Raw genomic sequence first — 23,963 nt, forward strand, 5'->3', positions numbered from 1 at the left:
GATGGGAAACCTTGGGAATCCCAGTGATGTAATTCCTGTCTGTTCCTGTAAATATGACGGGAAACCTTGGGAATCCCAGTGATGTAATTCCTGTCTGTTCCTGTAAATATGATGGGAAACCTTGGGAATCCCAGTGATGTAATTCCTGTCTGTTCCTGTAAATATGACGGGAAACCTTGGGAATCCCAGTGATGTAATTCCTGTCTGTTCCTGTAAATAAGACGGGAAACCTTGGGAATCCCAGTGATGTAATTCCTGTCTGTTCCTGTAAATACGACGGGAAACCTTGGGAATCCCAGTGATGTAATTCCTGTCTGTTCCTGTAAATACGACGGGAAACCTTGGGAATCCCAGTGATGTAATTCCTGTCTGTTCCTGTAAATACGACGGGAAACCTTGGGAATCCCAGTGATATAATTCCTGTCTGTTCCTGTAAATATGACGGGAAACCTTGGGAATCCCAGTGATGTACTTCCTGTCCAGCAGGGAGTATGTCACTGTGCTTATGATGTGGTGGAGGCGGGGCATCCCACAGCAAACGCACACCACAAGTGTAAAACCGCCCTATTATCATACAAGCCCTCCCTCTACCGATGCCTAACCCTAACCTACCCCCACCAATTCCTAATCGTAACCGACCCCCACCCTAAAGCCAGACCATGATGCATCACTTCACCACAGCAATGCAAATCATATTTCTTTACTGTAGCCCTCCTACTAAAAAAAACAATGCTTAAGGTGGCCACTAACCATACAATCTTTTTCATCCAATTTTACCAAATCTATGTAGTATAAGGGTAAACGGAGTGAATATACTAAATGAGTAATAGAAATGGTAAGATTGGATGAAAAAGATTGTACCGTTAATGGCCAGCATATGTGTGGTTTGCCTTCCAGCGGTCCTGGACGTAAGCCTGGACGTAAACCGCTGCCGCCTGTTAAAACGCTTGGCTATTGTATCTCAACGGGATGGTGCACACCAGCGGTTTGAGGTTTTTAGCAAACGTGGCTCCTGCAGCATTTGTGCGGTTTGCATATGTATATAAAGTATAGGAAAAGCTCAAACCGCTCTGAAAAACGCTGGATCAGAGCAGTTTTCCAGGCGTTTTTGTTACAGAAGCTGTTCAGTAACAGCTTTACTGTAACAATATATGACATCTGCTACACAAAAACGCTCAAAAAACGCTAGGCATGTTTAGAAAACCTCTCTACACATGCCTAGAATCGCTCTGAAAATCTGCTTCAAAAACCTCTAGCTCTTTGTGGATCTGCTAGCAGTTTTTGGTGTGCACTGGGCCTCGATCTGAAATATTGCAAACTAGCTGACCCGCGGCGTAGCATACGCCGCATAAGAGGGTAGAGGGCAGGAAGGGGGTATTGGGCACAGCGGCGGGGAGGGGGGTTGGACCCCCCCTCACCTGGGTCCCCATGTGCGCTCCCCCTGCAGCTTAAGCTCAGCAGGAACCCCCCCTCACCTGTGTCCCCCATGTGCTCTCCCCTCCTGCTTAAGCACAGTAGCAGCCACCACTATTAGTAAGAGGCAGCGGGCGGGGATGACTTACCTCTTCCGTGTTCCATCATGCGTTCCACTGTCGTCACTTCCTGCAATGCTGCACACTGTATTAGTGTAATTTGCCTTTTTAAAACAGAAGGAAATCTGCAATAATTCAGCTATAAGTGAACATTTGTGGTTACCCACAATGCACTGCTACTAAATATGCAAATTACCCCTTTGGTAAGCCAAGCAAGCATCCAGAGCCGCTGGTGTATAGCAAGCATATAGCTTTAAATTTTACACAGTCATATCAAACCCACATGTAGACAGCCTGTTTCAGATTTTTGGTCCTCATCAGTACATGGCAGGGATTGATACAGCTGTATGAGATAGGGCTTGGACCAGTACAAGAGTAACCAAGCAGCTCAGGGTGACCCAAACCACTCAGAATGTAAAGGGGGAAAAAAGGGACCAAAAAGACCTCCTACTAAAAAAAGCAAAGCTTGGTGTAATTTGCCTTCCTAAAACAGAAGGAAACATGCAATATTTCAGCTATAAGTGAATATTTGTGGTTACCCCCAATACACTGCTACTGAATATGCAAATAATTCCTTTTCACCCTTAGTAAGCCAAGCAAGCATCCAGAACCACTGGTGTATAGCAAGCCTATAGCTTTAAATTTTACACAGCCATATCAAACCCACATGTGACAGCCTGTTTCAGACTTTTGGTCCTCATCAATACATGGCAAGGATTGATAAGGCTGTATGAGATAGGGCTTGGACCAGTACAACAGAGTAACCAAGCAGCTCAGGGTGACCCAAACCACTCAGAATGTATAAGTGGATAAAAGGGACCAAAAAGACCTTCTACTAAAAAAAATCAAAGCTTGGTGTAATTTGCCTTCTTAAAACAGAAGAAAATCTGCAATAATTCAGCTATAAGTGAACATTTGTGATTACCCACAATGCACCGCTACTAAACATGCAAATTATTCCTTTTCACCCTTGTTAATTCAAGCAAGCCTATAGCTTTAAGTTTTACACAGCCATATCAAACCCAAATGTGCCAGCCTATTTCAGACTTTTGGTCCTCATCAGTACATGGCAAGGATTGATATGGCTGTATGAGATAGGGCTTGGTCCAGTACAACAGAGTATCCAAGCAGCTCAGGGTGACCCAAACCACTCGGAATGTATAGGTGGATAAAAGGGACCTAAAAGACCTCCTACTAAAAAAGCAAAGCTTGGTGTAATTTGCCTTCCTAAAACAGAAGCACATCTGCAATAATTCACCTATAAGTGAACATTTGTGGTTACCCACAATGCACTGCTACTGAATATGCAAATTATCCCTCTTCGCCCTTGGTTTGATATGGCACTACATATTCATAGTTACATAGTTACATAGTTATTTTGGTTGAAAAAAGACATACGTCCATCGAGTTCAACCAGTATAAAGTACAACACCAGCCTGCTCCCTCACATATCCCTGTTGATCCAGAGGAAGGCGAAAAAACCCTTACAAGGCATGGTCCAATTAGCCCCTAAAGGGAAAAATTCCTTCCCGACTCCAGATGGCAATCAGATAAAATCCCTGGATCAACATCATTAGGCATTACCTAGTAATTGTAGCCATGGATGTCTTTCAACGCAAGGAAAGCATCTAAGCCCCCTTTAAATGCAGGTATAGAGTTTGCCATAACGACTTCCTGTGGCAATGCATTCCACATCTTAATCACTCTTACTGTAAAGAACCCTTTCCTAAATAAATGGCTAAAACTTTTTTCCTCCATGCGCAGATCATGTCCTCTAGTCCTTTGAGAAGGCCTAGGGACAAAAAGCTCATCCGCCAAGGTATTATATTGCCCTCTGATGTATTTATACATGTTAATTAGATCCCCTCTAAGGCGTCTTTTCTCTAGACTAAATAAACCCAGTTTATCTAACCTTTCTCGATAAGTGAGACCTTCCATCCCACGCATCAATTTTGTTGCTCGTCTCTGCACCTGCTCTAAAACTGCAATATCTTTTTTGTAATGTGGTGCCCAGAACTGAATTCCATATTCCAGATGTGGCCTTACTAGAGAGTTAAACAGGGGCAATATTATGCTAGCATCTCGAGTTTTTATTTCCCTTTTAATGCATCCCAAAATTTTGTTAGCTTTAGCTGCAGCTGCTTGGCATTGAGTACGATTATTTAACTTGTTGTCAATGAGTACTCCTAAGTCCTTCTCCAAGTTTGATGTCCCCAACTGTATCCCATTTATTTTGTATGGTGCTAGACCATTAGTACGTCCAAAATGCATGACCTTACATTTGTCAACATTGAATTTCATTTGCCATGTATGTGCCCATATAGCCATCCTATCCAGATCCTGTTGCAATATGACACTATCTTCCTGAGAGTTAATGATTCTGCACAATTTTGTATCATCTGCAAAAATAGCAACATTGCTCACTACTGCATCTACTAGGTCATTAATAAATAAATTGAAGAGCACTGGACCCAGAACAGACCCCTGTGGGACCCCACTGCTAACAGTCTCCCATTTTGAGTATGATCCATTGACCACAACTCTTTGTTTTCTGTCCATTAGCCAGTTCCCTATCCATGAACACAGACTCTTCCCCAGTCCTTGCATCCTCAACTTTTGCACCAGACTTTTGTGGGGAACAGTGTCGAAGGCCTTTGCAAAGTCCAAGTATATCACATCTACAGCATTCCCAATATCCATATTAGCATTCACTACCTCATAAAAGCTGAGCATGTTAGTCAAACAGGACCTGTCTTTAGTAAACCCATGTTGATGCTGAGAAATAAGATTATTTTCTACTATGAAGTCATGTATAGTATCTCTTAGTAACCCCTCAAATAGTTTGCATACAACTGATGTTAAACTTACAGGTCTATAATTTCCTGGATCAGATTTTTTGCCCTTCTTAAATAATGGGAAAACGTGGGCTGTACGCCAATCCACTGGGACTCTGCCAGTTGCAAGAGAGTCACAAAAGATAAGATAAAGGGGTTTATCTATAACTGAACTTAATTCCCTTAGGACCCGAGGATGCATGCCATCCGGGCCAGGTGCCTTGTCTATTTTTAATTTATTTAGTCTTGCCTTCACTTCTTCCTGCGTTAAGTATTTAATATTACAGTTAGAAGATTGAGACTCTTCCGCCTCTGTAGTTTGCAACAGTGCTGTTTCTTTTGTGAAGACAGAAGCAAAGAAAGCATTTAATAACTCTGCCTTACCTTGGTCATCCACCATTGAGTTCCCATCCTCATCCTTTAGGAGTCATATACAGTCAACCTTTCTTTTTTTAGAGTTAATGTACTTGTAAAACTTTTTTGGGTTAGATTTGATATCCTTAGCGATTTGTTTTTCAGCTTCAATCTTTGCCTGCCTAATTTCTTTTTTACAATTTTTATTGCACTCCTTATAATTGCTTAGTGCAGCCTCGGTCCCCTCCTGTTTTAAGACCTTATAGGCATTCTTTTTCCTCTTCATTTTATCTTTAACCTTTCTATTCATCCATAGAGGCCTTTTTTTATTCCTAGACATTTTGTTTCCATATGGGATATACATACTACAGTATTGATTGAGTATAAGTTTAAAAGCTTGCCATTTCCCTTCAGTGTCTTCCCCTTGTAGTACATTATCCCAGTTCACCAAACTTAGTGCCTGCCTAATTTGAGTGAACTTTGCTTTTCTAAAGTTCATAGTTTTAGTGGTCCCGTCTTGTGGTCTTTAGTGGTCTTCTTGCTTGGACCAGCCCCTTCTTCTTGCTTGGACCGGCCCTGGGGGCAGGGCGCTACTTCTTCTTCTTGCTTGAAGGTTGAGGCACTTAGCCTATTATATATATAGATAGATAGATACCGTCTGCTTTAAGAAGGCAAACCACACTTTCATTTTACAGTCATTTATTCTTGCAGCAAGTGGTTTCATGCTCTGTGGTGTTCATCAGTGCACGGCATGGAGCTGTATAACTCTGCGAGAGATCGGCTTGTGGGAGTAACAGGAACAAAGCAGATTTTTCTTCTCATCCCAGCCAATTACCGTTCCTGCATGACGTATTAGTGGTCATCGGATATATAAACACAAAGGCCTCTGATGGTTTATTGTACTTGCCGCAGATCTGAAGCCAGCCGTTCCTTATTTTGCGATGTTGCGGCGGCCCTACCCCGCATCACACAGTATAATTTACTTATGAGGAGCGGGGAAAAAACACAAAGAACACCATTAAATAAAGCAGTGGTATGGATTGGAGGTCGGGAACATATACCTCCAGAAGAGACGTGAGCGGAGGCCTGTTTAATATTCATCACAAGACAAATATTTCATATGATATGTCACGTGCAGAACATATTTACATTTCCTGTGAAATATTCATACGACTGCGCTGTACGGCAGCGAGCGGTCTTAGATCAGGCTCTGCATTGTGTATACGTTACTGCCGGCTCCGGAGACACCTAGGCGAGGGGGATGATAGGAGATTGCGCCGCATCAGGGAACACTGTGAAACGTTTCACGAATGAGGAGAGGCTCTCGGCTGGGTTACGGCTGGAAGGGGTTAAGTGCCTCTGATCGCAGGGCTGTACTGTGCCTGTAGGGTGGGGGAAATAAAACAAAAGATGAATTTTCTGTAGCGGAAGAGAAGGCTGCAAAAAAGGATAAGGTAGATTAACCACTTCCACACCATGAAATTTTATGCTGATCTGTGCAGCGTGGGCTCTCCAGCCCACAGCACAGATCAGCTAGCAGCCAGGGCGATCAGACTTCCCCCCTTTTTTCCCCACTAGGGGGATGTCCTGCTAGGGGGGTGTGATCGCCGCCGGCTGCTTGCGCTTGCGGGGGGGGGGCTCTTCAAAGCCCCCCTCCGCAGCGCTTCCTGGCCTCCTTCCCCTTCCCTCCCTCTCCCTCCCACTGTGAGCGGCGCAGGACGGAAATCCGTCCTGCGCCTGATGGGATAGGCTTTAGCCTATCAGATGCCGGTGATCCCCGGCCAATCAGAGGCCGGGGATCGCCGATCTCCTCTACGGCGCTGCTGCGCAGCAGCGCCGTATACATGTAAACACCGGGGAAGATCTTCCCCGTGTGTTTACATTTACCCTGCGAGCCGCCGATCGGCTCGCAGGGTGTTCACGGAGACACCCTACGTGAACTGACATGGAACCGCCGCTCATACGAGCGGCCGTTTCCATGGTATACACTTCTGGATTCAGGGGCGTGTATATACGCTCCGAGAATCCGGAAGTGGTTAAGGCAGTATTTCCTAGGCATTCATTCAGCTCATGTCATTGCGGTAGGAAAAGTCCCGGCTCAAAACCGTCTCTCGTTTTGCAGCCCATTCTTCTTCCGACAGTAACTGTCCCTGTCTATAACCACTTAAAGGGAACCTTAACCGGTGGGGAAAAATAAATTCACTTACCTGGGGGCTTTCCCAAGCCTCCTGCAGCCGTCCTGTGCCCGCGCCGGTCCTTCGGTGCCCTCCGGTCTCCCTCCGCCGCTAAGTTTCGTTTTCGGCCGACCGCCAGTCGTCCTCCGGCAAAGCGTCCTCTTCTGGCGGTCGGCCAAAAACGAAACTTAGCGGCGGAGGGATACCGGAGGGCACCGGAGGGCACCGAAGGACCGGCGCGGGCACAGGACGGCTGCAGGAGGCTTGGGAAAGCCCCCAGGTAAGTGAATTTATTTTTCCCCGCTGGTTAAGGTTCCCTTTAAGGACCGGCTGACTTTTTCAAGATCTGTGCTAGGTGGGCTCTTCAGCCCCCAGCACAGATCAGCAGGCAGGCAAGACGATCAGACTTCCCCCCTTTTTTTCCCACTAGGGGAATGTCCTGCTGGGGGGGGTCTAATCACCGCCGCTCATGTGTGCCTAGCAGGGGGGCTCCTCAAAGCCCCCCTCCGCAGCGCTATTCCTCCCTCCCTCTCCTTCCCTCCCTCCCCTTCGCTCTATGAGCGGCACAGGACGGCGATCCGTCCTGTACTGCCTCTGATAGGCTTCAGCCTATCAGATACCAGCGATCCCTAGCCAATGAGAGGCCTGGGATCGCCGATCTCCTTTACGGCGCTGCTGTGACAGCAGTGCCGTACACTGTAAACACCAGGGATTTCTTCAGGGATATTGCAGTTTTAGAGCAGGTGCAGAGATGAGCAACAAAATTGATATGTGGGATGGAAGGTCCCACTTACCAAGAAGGTTAGATAAACTGGGTTTATTTAGTCAGAGGGTAATACAAAAGCTTGTCAGATGAGCTTTTTGTCCCTAGGTCTTCTCAAAGGACTAGAGGACATGATCTGCGCATGGAGAAAAAAACGTTTTAGCCATTTATTTAGGAAAGGGTTCTTTACAGTAAGAGTGATTAAGATGTGGAATGCATTGCCACAGGAAGTCGTTATGGCAAACTCTATACCTGCATTTAATGGGGGCTTAGATGCTTTCCTTGCGTTGAAAGATATCCATGGCTACAATTACTAGGTAATGCCTAATGATGTTGATCCAGGGATTTTATCTGATTGCCATCTGGAGTCGGGAAGGATTTTTTCCCTTTTGGGGCTAATTGGACCATGCCTTGTAAGGTTTTTTTCACCTTCCTCTGGATCAACAGGGATATGTGAGGGAGCAGGCTGGAGTTGTACTTTGTACTGGTTGAACTCGATGGACGTATGTCTTTTTTCAACCAAAATAACTATGTAACGATGTAACTATGTAACTATGAAAGACATCCATGGCTATAATTACTAGGTGATGCCCAGTGGTGTTGATCCAGGGATTTTATCTGATTGCCATCTGGAGTCGGGGAGGATTTTTTTCCCTTTTGGGGCTAATTGGACCATGCCTTGTAAGGGTTTTTCACCTTCCTCTGGATCAACAGGGATATGTGAGGGAGCAGGCTGAAGTTGTACTTTGTTCTCTGGTTAAGACAAAAGAAATACCGAGAGCCCAATATAGTGTAGTATGCAAAACAAAGGGTTGAAAATGAAAAGTATATAATGTATATACTCACAAACGTGGGTTACCTCCTAGGTAACCACTGTATAGGCAGGCGAGGAGATTAGACCTGTCCTCACTCAGGATTAAAAGTCGCTCTCTGTAGATAAGGAAATAAGGGGCAACACCCCTCCACCAGGGGTGGATATTGATAATGTAAGAGTGAACAGAGGCGCCAGCAGGATAAAAGGTTCTAAAAAGGCTTAAAATCCCTCAGAAGGTGGTGGTGGACTCGCCTTCCCGAAGCAGACAAGATACCGTCAGTTTTATGACAACAGGTTTATTAATATACTCCAAAACAAACAGTGCAACGCGTTTCACGGGTATGTTCCCGCTTCCTCAGGCAATAAACAGATAGGAGTACACAGTATAGTCTCAAGGCCACGAATAGCGCCTCTGTCATTTGTTCTCTGGTTGAACTCGATGGACGTATGTCTTTTTTCAACCCCAAAAACTATGTAACTATGTAACTATGTAACTATGTAACTATGTGTTTACATTTAGCCTGCAAGCCACGATCGGAGGCTCGCAGGCTGTTCACGGAGACTCCCTCCGTGAACTGACATGGAACGAGCGGCCGTTTCCATGGAAACAAACGAAAGACCAGCCGCCGCCGATTGGTGGCTGGTCATTAAGTGGTTAGAGACTCTCAAGCGAATTTAAATACTCGTTTTTACCTTTTATTTATGCTAAGCATTATGGTCAGTGCTAAAACGCTGGATCCCAGCGGCAGAACAAGGGTTTTATACCCCCCAAATCCAAGGGCAAAAATCCACGGCTTTTAAAGTCGTGGATTTTGCTGCCCGGGAAGGCAGAGCTTAGCACTGAAGCTCTGCCTCCAATACAGTCAATCCCCACTGATCGCCGCCTCTCCCCCGCCCCTCTCAGTGAAAGAAGACTGAGAGGGGCGGGGAGAGGCGGTGACCAGTGGGGATTGACGCGAGTAGAGGCAGAGCTACAGCGCTAAGCTCTGCCGCTACCAGGAAGCGCTCCCCGATTTTAGCCCCCGGGATTTTGGTGGTATAAAACCCTCATTCTGCCGCGGGGATGCAGCGTTTTAGAACTGGCCATAATGCGTAACATAAATAAAAGGTAAAAACAAGTATTTAAATTCACTTCAGTCTCTCTTTAATCAGAAATAACTTTATCCCTACTTATGACACAGAAATGAAGTATATATTTTTTTAAGACAAACTAGGCTTTCATTGTATGCCATTTTTTCCCTCAAACAATTTTGTTTTCTATGAATTTTAATGGGAAAACAAGGAAAAAAATAGAAAAAACACATTATTTCTCAGTTTTACCAATTCCAATTTAAATATAAAAAGTGCTACTGTAGATAAAAAACATAAATTTTGTTTGGCTAGTCTTACCGCTTATCACAAAACTTAGATTATGTTCCTATCCCAATTTATGGTGAAGATATTTGATTATGAAATAATGCTACAGAGTGTATATTTCACTATGAACTGAGAAAATAAAAGTATTTTTGATGGTAAAAATCAATCTGATTAGCTCAGGAAACATATATTCCCATTCACCAATTAGTGCTGCATCAGATAGTGCCAGAAATGTGCACCGGAGCAAGCCCAATCCTGCACAGCACTGCTTCTGCTACAAGACGTATATCTACTGACTCGTGGCTTAGATGAAGTCACAGAGGACGTAGATATACTGCAGTGGTGGATAAAGTGGTTAAAAAGGACCTGTAGTGAAAATAACATAATCAATACAATTACTTATTGTTTACAATATTCATGTATTAATTATTTAGTCTGTGTTTACCCATTGTAAAATCTTTCTTCTACCTGATTTACATTCTGAGATTCATCACTGGTGGTGACATCTTTAATCAGAGAGAGGAAAGATTTTACAATGGGCAAACGCTAACTAAATAATCTATAAGTAAATATTGTAAAAAATAAGCAATTTTATGAATTATGTTATTTTCACTACAGGTCCTCTTTAAGGGATTTCTATGGCGATTTGCGTTTTTCTAGCGGGCTTCATCCCTTGTACAGATCTCTGAGTACCTACACATGGCTGTAGATGGGATTTAGAACTCAGCCCCCATATTAGAATCTCCTTTACAGGGAATCTGAAGTGAAAACAAGCTTGTGAGATAATCAGGGCCGCATTTGTACTCTTTACCGCCCAAGGCCACTGTCAGCAGCCGTCCCTCTTCAGTATAAGTAGCCAGATGACCACTCCCCCCCCTCCAGAATAGGTAGCCAGATGACCACTCCCCCCCCCTCCAGAATAGGTAGCCAGATAACCCTCCCTCCAGTATAGGTAGCCCATTTACCCTTACCTCTAGTATAGGCAGCCAGATCACCCCTGCCCCCACATCCAGTAGAAGTAACCAGATACTGTAACCCTACCCCTATCTACCCCTTCAGTTTAGGTAGCCTAATGACCCCCTCCAATTCATTATATCATAATTTTCGCTTTAGTGTCACTTCAAAGAGAAACTGTAACCAAGAATTGAACTTCATCCCAATCAGTAGTTGATACCTTTTTCCTCCATGAGAAATCTTCTCCTTTTCACAAACGGATCATCAGGGGGCTCTGTATGGCTGATATTGTGTTGAAACCCCTCCCCCCCCCTCCAGTGTGATGTCAGGACCATGGTTCTGACATCACACTGTGAGACTCTTGTTGCATTGTGGGAAATAACAACTGTTTCCAACTGCCAAAAAACCAAGCATCATCTCCTTCCACTGACATCACCTGCCAGCAGCAAAAATGTCACCATATGATAAATGTCAGAATGGAAATTAGGGAGAGGAAAGCTTTTACAATGGACAAACACTGACTAAATCATTTATACATAATTATTGCAAAAATGAAGCACTTTTTTATTACATTATTTTCACTGGAGTTCCTCTTTAAGTTGATGCCTAGTAATTCCTTTTTTCTTTTTCTGCACAGCCATGTTATTAGTAGATTTTTAACAACATGTAGTATAGAGCGGCCCTTTAAGGTTTTATTGGGAAGCGTTCAACGTGAAAATTGCAAGCAATTCCTTTTACCAAGCGCTGCGCCCGGCGCTCAATAAACTCATAATTTCCCTAAGTAATGTTATAGCCACAGACAAGAGCGGGCCCTTGAGAGGGCAATTAATACGGTGGGTCTAATAACACCCTATTATTAGCACACCTCTAATAAAATGAATTATATAATGGGCAAAAGGCTGTGCGCGGCGGAGGCAAAGGTCATTGTTAATAGGGCTGTGCTTGTCGAGCGTTCCATCACGCTAATGTACTGTACATTACAGTGTTCAGGCCACTTTGCATCGACAGCTAAGGTATATTACAGGAGGCCTCGCCGGATGCTTGTTTGAAAACAAATGGGAAAAAAGCGGGTTTTTCATTCCCATGTTCGATGTGCCCTTATTATTTCTAATTAGGGCTCTCGCAGCCGCAAGGTTGACTATTAACGGCGACCTACGAAGCCAATTCCGAATGACGTGGACACCTGTAAAACACGCTGCGCATGTGAGTCATGTAGTCATTCTAATGTGTGCAACTACAGGACGTTATAATATAATATAACATCTTGCTCTTTAAAGTTCCTTAAAGTGAACCGAGCATCATTTTTAACACCCAGGGCAGCTCTATAGCAAATTAAAAATGCATTCTAAAAAATGTGGTTTATTATTAAAAAAAGCTTTTGTTTTACCTCATCTTTTTACATTTAAGGGTTAAAATACACACTTCTTGCGTCCATGAAAGGACCTGTGGACTGAGATCAACAGATGATGGAAGGCTGATAAGACTTCATTACCCACAAACAAACCCTGTACCTTCCCCATTGTACTTCAAACAGAAAACATAAGACACACTTGAAGAATTTCACACCTAGCCTGGATAAGACATTGTAAAACCAGCAGGAGTTTTTGAACTCCTGAAACATGGCAGCCCTTTCAGCTATTTGAAGCCAGGAGCTGCTTAGATCACTTTAAAGTGGACCTAAACTCAGAACATCCTCTCTGCTCTAAAAGATACACAACAGCATATTAACCGTTACAGAAAAACATTTCTTGTCACAGCTGATAGAAATCCTGCAATCAATCTGCAGTGTGTCTACTTCCTGCTTTCATGGAAGCAGTCATATTGTTAAAGAGAATCTGTACTCTAAAATTCTTACAATAAAAAACATACCATTCTCTTCATTATGTTCTCCTGGGCCCTTCTGTTTCTGCCACTCCCTGCTGCAATCCTGGCTTGTAATTAACAGTTTTAGGCAGTGTTTACAAACAAATGACATGGCTTCTAATCAGAGTATCATAGGCTGAGAACTAGCTTACTGTGTGACTCATGCAGAGCTTGGAGAGGGTGTATAAAGCTTCTGCCAATGACAAGCAGTGCTGCACATTACACACTTTCCAGCCTTAGCCCGACAGAGCCGACAAAGGAAAGAAGATAAGATTTATTACAAAGACAGTGCAACTAGAAAATGCTGCAGTAAGACAGACCACATTAGAACAGTAATAGGAACTTATAGGATAGAAGAAATAAGGCTTAAAATTTTGTTACAGAGTCTCTTTAACATCCTGTGTTTACCAATTAACTGCTCTGCAGTGGCAGTCAGCTGACACAGGGTAGAGATCAAAATACAACTTGTGATTAGACACAGATGAGGAGGAATTAGACAGGCTAAACTCACTAGATACATACAATTTGCATTTCTCTGTGTTTTCTTTCTGTCCTGTGGAAGAGTTTTATGGGTTATTCCGATGGAATCACCCACACCGCACCTCTAACGCACAGATGTAAATTTGCCATTGTAATTTAACCACTCTATCCACCACTGTAGTATATCTACGTCCTCTGTGACTTCATCTAAGCCACGAGTCAGTAGATATACGTTTTGTAGCAGAAGCATTGTTGTGCAGGATTGGGCTTGCTCCTGTGCACATTTCTGGCACTATCTGATGCAGCACTAATTGGTGAACGGGAATATATGTTTCCTGAGCTAATGAGATTGATTTTTACCATTAAAAAATACTTTTATTTTGTCAGTTCATAGTGAAAAATACGCTCTGTAGCATTATTTCAGAATCAAATATCTTTACCATAAATTGTGACCGGAACATAATCTAAGTTTTGTGATAAGCAGTAAGAATAGCCAAACAAAATTTGTGTTTTTTATCTACAGTAGCACTTTTTATTTTTAAACTGGTAAAACTAAGATATGTTTTTTCTATTTTTTTCTTTGTTTTCCCATTAAAAATCATAGAAAACAAAATTGGTTGAGGGAAAAAATGACAAACAATGAAAGCCTAGATTGTCTTAAAAAAAAAATATATATATTTCATTGTTGTGTCATATAAGTAGGGATAAAGTTATTTCTGATTAAATAAGGACATAGCTAAACTGTCAAAACTATGCAGGAGAACAGAGGCGGCAAAAGGATAAAAGGAAGCTAAATGAGCTTAAAAACCATATTCTTGGTAAATAGAGGAGGTAGTGGTGGACTTACCTCCTCCAAGTAGACACACAACGACTGTAGTAAACACAGTCAATATATTTTATTTATGAACTCCAAATATGCAACGCGTTTCGCAGGTTTGATCCCGCTTCATCAGGCAATAACAACGGAGCAATAGCATATGTGGTCAGTAGAAGAGCCAGGCAGTAGAGGTGCCTGGCTCTTCTACTGACCACATATGCTATTGCTCCGTTGTTATTGCCTGATGAAGCAGGATCAAACCTGCGAAACGCGTTGCATATTTGGAGTTCATAAATAAAATATATTGACTGTGTTTACTACAGTCGTTGTGTGTCTACTTGGAGGAGGTAAGTCCACCACTACCTCCTCTATTTACCAAGAATTTGGTTTTTAAGCTCATTTAGCTTCCTTTTATCCTTTTGGCGCCTCTGTTCTCCTGCATAATATTGAGTCCACCCTGGGTGGAGGGTTAAACCCCCTTTTTCTCATCTACAGAGAGCGACTTCTTATTCCTGAGTGGGGTCAGGAAAATCTCCCCACCTGCCTTTACAGTGGTTGCCTAATGGTAACCCTGGTTTGTGAGTATTAATATTTACTCTATCTAGTAACCATTTACCAGTACATATTACACTATTGGGGCTCTTGGTGTTCCTTGTTTTTAAACTGTCAAAACTGCTCTGGTACATAAGTGGAAAACAAGGTCTGGATGCGAAGTGGTTATTGGAATTCCGTTGTGATACGATTATATTGTCCATTGCAAAATACTGTACCAGGTACAGTGTGAAAGAACTCTAAAAAAAAATCTGTAAGATTTTGCAACAAGATTAAGATGGCTGAACCCTGTATTCATTATTAATGATGTATTTTAAAAAATAAAATATGCAAAAATACTAAATAACACACTTAAACAAATAATAATTGATTTCAATTTGTAAACATTTTAAAGAAGGTTACAAAAAAACTGGCATGGATATTCCATTTTTTTGTTTTGAAAGGAGTTCAGGATTTTTCATCTTTTCGGAAAACATTTTTTTGTCATATTTCCTTGAAATTTTACACCAGATGTGGCAAAGTCAGAAGCTGTCCTGTATCACTAAATTGCCATCATCCATCATTTCCTGTGTTAATTACAGTAACCTTCCCCTCAACTTCTTGACAGGAAGCTCTGTACTCCATCCAGAATGTCAGCAGTGGGCCGAGGCTCTGGGAGCAGTGGCTACACGCCCTGTTATTCATTCTATTATCCCGGCCAGACTGGAGAGAGATATGGGCACCAGAGCCAAGTCACCAGCTTCCCGATTCTCGGGACAATTCTGGGTTGTGAGATTTTTCTCTAGGAAATCTTTGTTTCTGGAACTATCCTTAAAGGATACCCGAACTGATATGTGACATTATGAGATAGACATGGGTATGTACAGTGCCTAGCACACAAATAACTATACTGTGTTCCTTTTTTTATTTCTCTGCCTGAAAGAGTTAAATATCAGGTATGCAAGTGGCTGACTCAGTCCTGACTCAGACAGGAAGTGACTACAGTGTGACCCTCACTGATAAGAAATTCCAACTATAAAACACTTTCCTAGCAGAAAATAGCTTCTGAGAGCAAGAAAGAGGTAAAAAAGGGGAATTTCTTATCAGTGAGGGTCACACTGTAGTCACTTCCTGTCTGACTCAGGACTGAGTCAGCCACTTACATACCTGATATTTAACTCTTTCAGGCAGAGAAAGAAAAAAAGAACACAGCATAGTTATTTGTGTGCTAGGCACTGTACAAACACATGTCTATCTCATCATGTCACATGTCACTTCGGGTATCCTTTAATTTTCTCTGTTGTGCCATTCTGGCACAACCCTGAGGCCATCTTCAGACTGAGGATTGGCGTTAGCGCTGCGGCCCGGGGCGCGCACTGCACAAAACAGGCCTTTGAGGATTACTGCATTAGTACATGGTAATTTGGTGACGTTCACTTCCTGTGGCTGATTCAATCACGTATGCCGAAGCGTATTGCACAAAATATGCTTTCGCGCATGCGCGACGTGTAAAACCTACGGTGGGTTTTCACACTGGCATGCCTCGCCATAGACGTACAAGACTTCCGGTCCGCCGAACGTTGATGCAGAACCGCACAGTAACATAGATCTGTTCGTGTGTTAGGAATGTGGCATAAAGTCACGTCTGTCACATCGCATCGTACCGCGGCAGTATGAATGTCCCCATAGACTTTCAATGCCATGCGGTGGAATGTGGTAAAATTACCTCACCACATTGCCCCAGTACCAAAGGGCCCTGAGGAATCTTTCACACTGGGATGATTTCATTATTGTGCTTTACCCTTTTTTTACCACAGAGTAACGCTGAAGCAATGAAAACCTATTGGACCTTGCATACCTACTGTGGTGTGATGCGACGCGCCGGAAGTATCGAATTTACCGCAACAACAGCAGAACGTTATTATCAGCAATGACCCGTGGCGACGTGCGCCAACCAGAAGTCATGTAAGTCTATGGCACCACAGATATTTTAAACTGTTAAAGAGAGACTGAAGCGAACAAAACGTGCTATTTGTACCTGGTAGTTCGCTTCAGTACTCTCATTAGATGTAAACCGCCGCATCCCCGAGCCAAAACGAGGGCTTTGGACCCCTCAAATCCCCGGGGTGAAATCCGGGCAGCGCTTCCTAAAAGAGGCAGAGCTTTCTGCTGTAGAGGCTACTGATGTCAATCGCGACGGATCTACGAATCTTCCCGGCCATCTCAGTCTTCCTTCACAGAGAGGTGTGGGAAGAGGCAGAGATCCACACGGCGATTGACGTCGGTAGAGGCAGAACTACAGCTCAAAGCTCTGCCTCCCCGGGCAGCAAAATCCACGATCGAAAAAGTTGTGGATGTTTGCCCCGGGATTTGGGGGTTATAAACCCCTCATTTTGGCTTGGGGATGCGGCAGTTTACATCTACTGAGATTAGTACTACTCATCCAAAATTCGGGTATCCAAACTACCCAGATAATCCGAATTTTTTCCACTATCCGAACTTTGAATGGGATATCTTTGTAAATCCGAATAGCACTATCCGAGCAAACTCGGATTTCCATGTGAAATCCGAAATCCGGGCGGATATTTAGTTAGGATATCCGAGTAGAGGCCTTCAATGGCAAAAATCCCTTTCGGAGGCATTCAGTCCGAGAGAGAGAGAGAGAGAGAGAGAGAGAGAGAGTTTTGGAAGCCATTTACAGGCCACTTCCGGTTTTCTATCCGGATATCCGAATCCGACCAGATATCCAGGATATTGGGTTCGGATATCCGATTCTACTCGGATACCAAAAAATTCGGATTCGAATATCCGATTTGGATCCGGATATCTGGGTACCCGGATCCAAATTCAATTCGGATTTTGAAAAGGGGTATCCAAGCAGCACTGACTGAGACTACTGAAGCGAACTAGATTCAGAGTCTCTTTAAGCGTTTGCGTTCACATCGCGCATGCGCGGTAGCGTATTTTGTCAATACACTTCTGTGCACGTCCTATTCCTGCCACAGGAAGTGAGAGCTAGATAACCTCACTTCTGGCTTGGCTTGCTGCCAGATTAGAGATTACTGTGCATTGCTGCAGAGATCTTTAAAGATCTTTTTAACCCTACTGTGAGATGTGATCATACGATCAAATCACACCGCTAACGCTGGTTTTCAGTGTGAATCTGGCCTACAGGTTTTAAAGAGACACGGACGCAAAAAAAAAAAATGATATCATGATTTGTATGTGTAGTACAGCTAAGAAATAAAACATTAGGAGCAGAGACATAAGTCTAATATTGTTTCCAGTACACGAAGAGTTAAGAAACTCGAATTGTTATCTATGCAAAAGAACCATTGAGCTCCACAGCTTTCAAAGCTGCAGAGAGCTCTTTCTTCTGAAGCTTGTTATCTCAAGTGTCTGGCACTGTATTGTTTTTTTTTCTGCAGAGAAAAGTTCACTGGCCTGCTCTGTAACATTTTTTTAGAGTGCTGAGCAGTGTGTAAACTGCACATATTAGAGAATGATGCAATGTTATAAAAAAAAACACTATATAACTGAAAATAAAAATATGAGAATATTTTCTTTGCTACTAATGTTTTAGTAAATATCCGTACTACACAACCATTTCATTATATCATAATGTTCTTTTTGCTTCAGTGTCTCTTTAAGTCTCTGTAGGTTGTTTTATTTTAGACTAGCTGATTGCCCGGCGTTGCCCGGGTATGTATTTGGCTGGTGTTGGCTCCGCCCACTTTTTCTAACCCTAACACACAATTACTCACTGACCAAGTTTGTGAGCTTTGCGGTCTTTGGCATCAATAATTTGCATTGAAATGAACAAAATCTGATTGGCTGTTTGTAGCTCGAACCCCTTTTCTGAATTTGAACCCCAGTCACCCAATTACCAACTGTACCAGGTTTGAGACCTGTGCCATGAACAGTGCAAGAAGGGCAGCAATTAAATATTCTCCCTTGAAAAGCAATAGGTGAAGTTTGATCCACTTGTGTAGGCTCCACCCACTTTTCTGAATATTAATCCCAGTCACCAGTGACCAACTGTGCAAAGTTTAAAAACCCTGCCATTAACAGTCTAAGAATGGCTGCAGTTTACATTTTCCCAGTGAAAGTTGTATTTGTTTCCACCCACTGATGACCCGGCATTGCCCGTGTATGTATTTGACTGGTGTTGGCTCCGCCTATTTTCTAACCCTAATGCACAAACACTCAATGAACAAGTTTGTAAGCTTTGGGGTCCTTGGCATCAATAATTTGTATATTCCCATAGAAATTAAACAAATCAGATTGGCTGTTTGTGGCTTCACCCCCTCTCCAGCATTTGAACCCCAGTCACCCAATGACCAACTGTAGCAGGTTTGAGGCTTCAGCTATTAACAGTGTAAAAATGCTAGCAATTTAAATATTCCACTTGAAAATCAACAGGTGAATTTTGATTGGCTATTATAGGCTCCACCCACTTCCCTGAATATTAATCTCAGTCACTCAGTGACCATCTGGGCAAAGTTTGTGAACCCTGCCATTAACAGTGTAAGAAAGGCTGCAGTTTATATTTTCCCAGTGAAATTTGGTTTTGGTTCCGCCCACTTTTTGTAACCTGGACACAAAGTCACTACTCAATGACCAAGTTTGTGAGCTTTGGGGTCTTTGGCATCAATAATTTGTATTTTCCCATGAAATGAAACAAATCTGATTCACTGTTTGTGGCTCTGTCCCCTTTTCTGAATTTTAGCCCCAGTGACCCAATGACCAACTGTACCAGGTTTGAGGCTTGTGCCATTAACAGTGCAAGAATGGCAGCAATTGTAATATTCTCCTTGAAAAGCAACACGTGATTTTTGATTGGCATTTTTAGGCTCCACCCACTTTTCTGAATATTAATCCCAATCACCCAGTAACCAGCTATGCTAAGTTTGAGAACCCTGCCATTAACAGCGAAGAAGGACTGCAGATTACAATTCCCCAGAAAAATCTGTTTTTAACTCCACCCACTTTTTGTAACCTGGACACACAGTCACTACTCAATGACCAAGTTTGTGAGCTTTTGGGTTCCTGCCATCAAAATTGTGCTAATGGAAGCAGTTTATCCAGCAAAGAAATCCGGCTGTTTTTGGCTCTGCCCCTTTACTGAATTTGAACCCCAGACACTTAACGACCGACCGTAGCAGGTTTGAGGCCTCTGCCATTAACAGTGTAAGAATGGCTGCAGTTTCAATATTCCCCTTGAAAATCAAAAGGTGAATTTTGATTGGCTGCTGTAGGTTCCAACCACTTTCCTGAATATTAGTCCCAGTCACCCAGTGTCCAACTGTTTGACGTTTGAGAACCCTGCCAATAACAGAATGGTTGAAATTAATCTAACAAATCTGATTGGCTGTTTGTGGCCTCACCCCTTTAGTGAATTTGGACCCCAGTCACCCAATGACTGACTATATCAGGTTTGAGGCTTCTGCCATTAACAGTGTAAGAATGGTAGCAATGTGAATATTCCCCTTGAACATCAATAGGTGAATTTTGATTGGCTGTTGTAGGCTTCACCCACATTTCTGAATATTCATCCCAGTCACCCAGTGGCCAATTGTGTAAAGTTTGGGAACCCTGCCATGTTAAAAATGTAGTTGTTGGCACCGCCCACTTTTTCTAACCTTGACATACAGTCACTCAATTGTCAAGTTTATCAGCTTTGGGGTCCTTGGTATCAATACTTTGTATATTCCCATTTAAAAATAAACAAATCTTATTGGCTGTTTGTGGCTCCACCCCCTTTCTGAATTTGTGCCCTAGTCACCCAGTAACCAACTGTACCAGGTTTGAGGCATCTGCTTTGAACAGTATAAGAGAATGGTGGTAGCTGAAATATTCCCTTTGAAAATAAAAAGGTGAATTTTTATTGGCTGTTGTAGACTCCACCCACCTTCCAAAATCTAAATCTCAGTCACCCAATGACCAACTGTGCAAAGTTTGAGAACCCTGCCATTAACGATGTAAGAATGGCTGCAGTTTATACTTTACCAGTAAAAGTTGTTTTTGGCTCCACCCACTTTTTGTAACCTTGACACACAGTCACTCAATGACCACGTTTGTGAGCTTTCAGGTTCCTGGCATCAAAAATGTGTGAATGGAAGCAGTTTATCCACCAAGGAAATCTGATTGGCTGTATGTGGCCCCACCCCTTTAGTGAATTTGGACCCCAGTCACCCAATCTGTATCAGGTTTGAGGCCTCTGCCATTAACAGTGTAAGAATGGTAGCAATGTGAATATTCCCCTTGAAAATCAATAGGTGAATTTTGATTGGCTGTTGTAGGCTCCACCCACATTTCTGAATATTCATCCCAGTTACCCAGTGGCCAATTGTGTAAAGTTTGGGAACCCTGCCATGTTAAAAATGTAGTTGTTGGCACCGCCCACTTTTTCTAACCTTGACATACAGTCACTCAATTATCAAGTTTATCAGCTTTGTGGTCCTTGGTATCAATGCTTTGTATATTCCTATTGAAAAATAAACAAATCTGGCTGTTTGAGGCTCCACCCCTTTCTGAATTTGAACCCCAGTCACCCAGTGACCAATTGTACCAGGTTTGAGGCATCTGCTATTAACAGTATAAGAGAATGGTAGCAGCTTAAATATTCCCTTTGAAAATCAAAAGGTGAATTTTGATTGGCTGTTGTAGGCTCCACCCACCTTCCAAAATCTTAATCTCATTCACCCAGTGACCAACTGTGCAAAGTTTGAGAGCCCTGCCATTAACGATGTAAGAATGGCTGCAGTTTATATTTTCCCAGGGAAATGTGTATTTGGCTCCACCCACTTTTTGTAACCTTGACACACAGTCACTCAATGACCAAGTTTGTGAGCTTTCAGGTTCCTGGCATCAAAAATGTGTGAATGGAAGCAGTTTATCCACCAAGGAAATCTGATTGGCTGTTTGTGGCCCCGCCCCTTTAGTGAATTTGGACTACAGTCACCCAATGACTGACTGTAGCAAGTTTGAAGCCTCTGCCATTAAAAGTGTAAGAATAGCAGCAGTTTAAATATTCCCCTTGAAAATCAATAGGTGAATTTTGATTGGCTGTTGTAAGCTCCACCCACTTTCTTGAATCTTAATCGTATTCACCCAGTGACCAACTGTGGCAAGTTTGAGAACCCTGCGGTTAACAGTCTAAGAATGGCTGCAGTTTACATTTTCCCATGTAAAATGAATGGCTGAAATTTGATTGGCTGTTTTATGCTCCGCCCACTTTTCCTGGATTTGTAACCTCAGTCACCAAGTGACCAACTGCGCCATGTGTGGGGACTCTGGTTTAATTACTGTGAGAATGGCAGCCTTTTACATTTTTTCCATTGACTGAAATCTGATTTGCTGTTTGTAGCTCCGCCCACAGGTGCAGGGGGAACGCGAGACCCCCAGAACATATCATCTCAGGTAGTAAGGGATCTGTATACTAAGTTTCGTTCAAATCGGTCAAGCCGTTTTCGAGTAATCGCAGCACATACACACACACACACACACACACACACACACATACACACATACATACTGTACATACATACATACATCCGATTTTATGTATATATAGATTTTGGGGTATGAGCTGTATTATTTGAAAACTGTACCTTGTGTTCCAACTACCAAGGGGTAGGGGTGTAACTAGAAGGGAGCAGCCCCCCATCTCCACAGGGGGGCTCAGAGCTGTAAGGGGGGGGGGGGGCAACTACTACTTCACTTCCTCTGATAAAGGGGTCCATCCTTAAAGGGAACCAGAGACGAAGCACCCTTGTGTATTTTACCATATATATCAGTAAGAACATTAGAGAAAACACCATGCTCTCTGTTTCATCCTCACTGCTAAAAGTGTCTGTTATCAGCTGTGTCATTATAGCAGAGCCACAAAGGGGGAAGACTTGGCCTTGAAAAGACACCAGAGAAGACAGACTCAGCTATAATCCTTCAGTAGCAAGCTCAGTCATTTATTCTTATCAGAGGTGTTAACAGTCAGATTAAACAGAGAACAATGAAACAAAGAGCAGATTAGGTGTTTACTGTCATGTTCCCACTGATTTATAAGGTAAAATACATGCAGGTGCTTCATCTCTGGTTCTCTTTAAAGAGGAACTCCAGTGAAAATAATGTCATAAAAAAGTGTTTAATTTTTACAATTATTATGTACAAATGATTTAGTCAATGTTTGCCCATTGTAAAATCTTTCCTCTCCCTGATTCACATTCTGACATTTATCACATGGTGACATGGTTACCTGAAATGGGCTACTTGAAGTTTTACCAACCTCTTAACTCTTTACACTGTCCACACACCCATCTCCATTATGGGGGGTGGAGAGGGGGGTGGGGATAGTGTAAAGAGTAAGGAGGTTGGTAAAACTTCAAGTAGCCCATTTCAGGTAACCAAAATTGGAAAATGTGGTGGTAAAAATATAAAGTGCATGGTTACCAATGCTCGGAGCCTTGCAAATAAAATGGACGAACTAGAGTTCATTCTGAATGACAAAGGCTATGACATTGTGGGAATAAACAAGACATGGATGGATGAAAGCCATGACTGGATAGCTAATTTAGAGGGATACAATGGTCCATATGCAATTCACTTTTTCATCCGATTTTTCTCCTCGGTGATATTTTTAGACTTGTCAATAAAATGCCTTTTAAACCACCAGCAAGCAAACAAATACTCAAAAGAATTGTGATAGTACCTTTTTACCTACTTTTTGGTACTTTTTCCACTGCAAAGTGATAAAAAGTTATTATAAATTGAAGAAGAAACATTATATCCAAGGAGAAAACTCAAGTGAAGAAGTGAATTGCATATGGGCCAATGTGTTTAGGAAGGATAGAACAGCTGTCTTGAACGATGAGATGGTGGAAATAAAAGTTGCCATTTGCTTATTGGGGTATGCTACAGACCACCTCTTATTAATGAAGCTGCAGAACTGCGATTACTACAGCAGATTGAAAAAGCTGCAAGTAAAAATGAGGTCATAGTTATGGGCGACTTCAACTTTCCAGACATTGACTGGGGTATTGAGGCTACCCATTCTGGTAAAAGCAGCAGATTTCTGGCAGCACTACAGGACAATTACTTGACTCAAATGGTAACGGAACCAACTAGGGGGAATGCGTTACTGGATTTGATCATTTCTAATAGACCAGATAATGTATCAAATGTGCAGGTTCAAGAACATTTGGGAAATAGTGATCACAACATGATAACGTTTGATCTGGTGACTAATAGGCCGTGGGGCAGCGGGACCACTAAAACTATGAATTTTAGAAAAGCAAAGTTCAATCAACTCAGGCAGGCACTAAGTTTGGTGAACTGGGATAATGTACTTCAAGGTGAGGACACTGAGGCTAGATTCACAGTGGGACGTTGCATTTTGATGCGACGTTAAAGTCGCACCGCAAGCGTACAACGCAACACGCCCAAAAAGTCGCAACGCAGCGTTACTGTTGCATACAGCAGATACAGTAAACAAT

General features: G+C 42.7%; 1 long non-coding RNA gene across 2 annotated transcripts in view; it reads left to right on the forward strand.

Annotated features, from left to right (window-relative positions):
* LOC137522402 (uncharacterized) overlaps positions 1–23,963 on the forward strand; it is a 250,600-nt gene that overhangs the window by 11,487 nt on the left and 215,150 nt on the right. For both annotated transcript variants that reach the window (XR_011022280.1, XR_011022279.1), the window contains exon 2: positions 16,290–16,437. This is a non-coding gene — a long non-coding RNA (uncharacterized lncRNA). The remainder of the gene's footprint in view (positions 1–16,289; positions 16,438–23,963) is intronic.

The sequence above is a fragment of the Hyperolius riggenbachi genome, chromosome 6, assembly GCF_040937935.1.
Source record: "Hyperolius riggenbachi isolate aHypRig1 chromosome 6, aHypRig1.pri, whole genome shotgun sequence".
Classification (NCBI taxonomy): Eukaryota; Metazoa; Chordata; class Amphibia; order Anura; family Hyperoliidae; genus Hyperolius; species Hyperolius riggenbachi.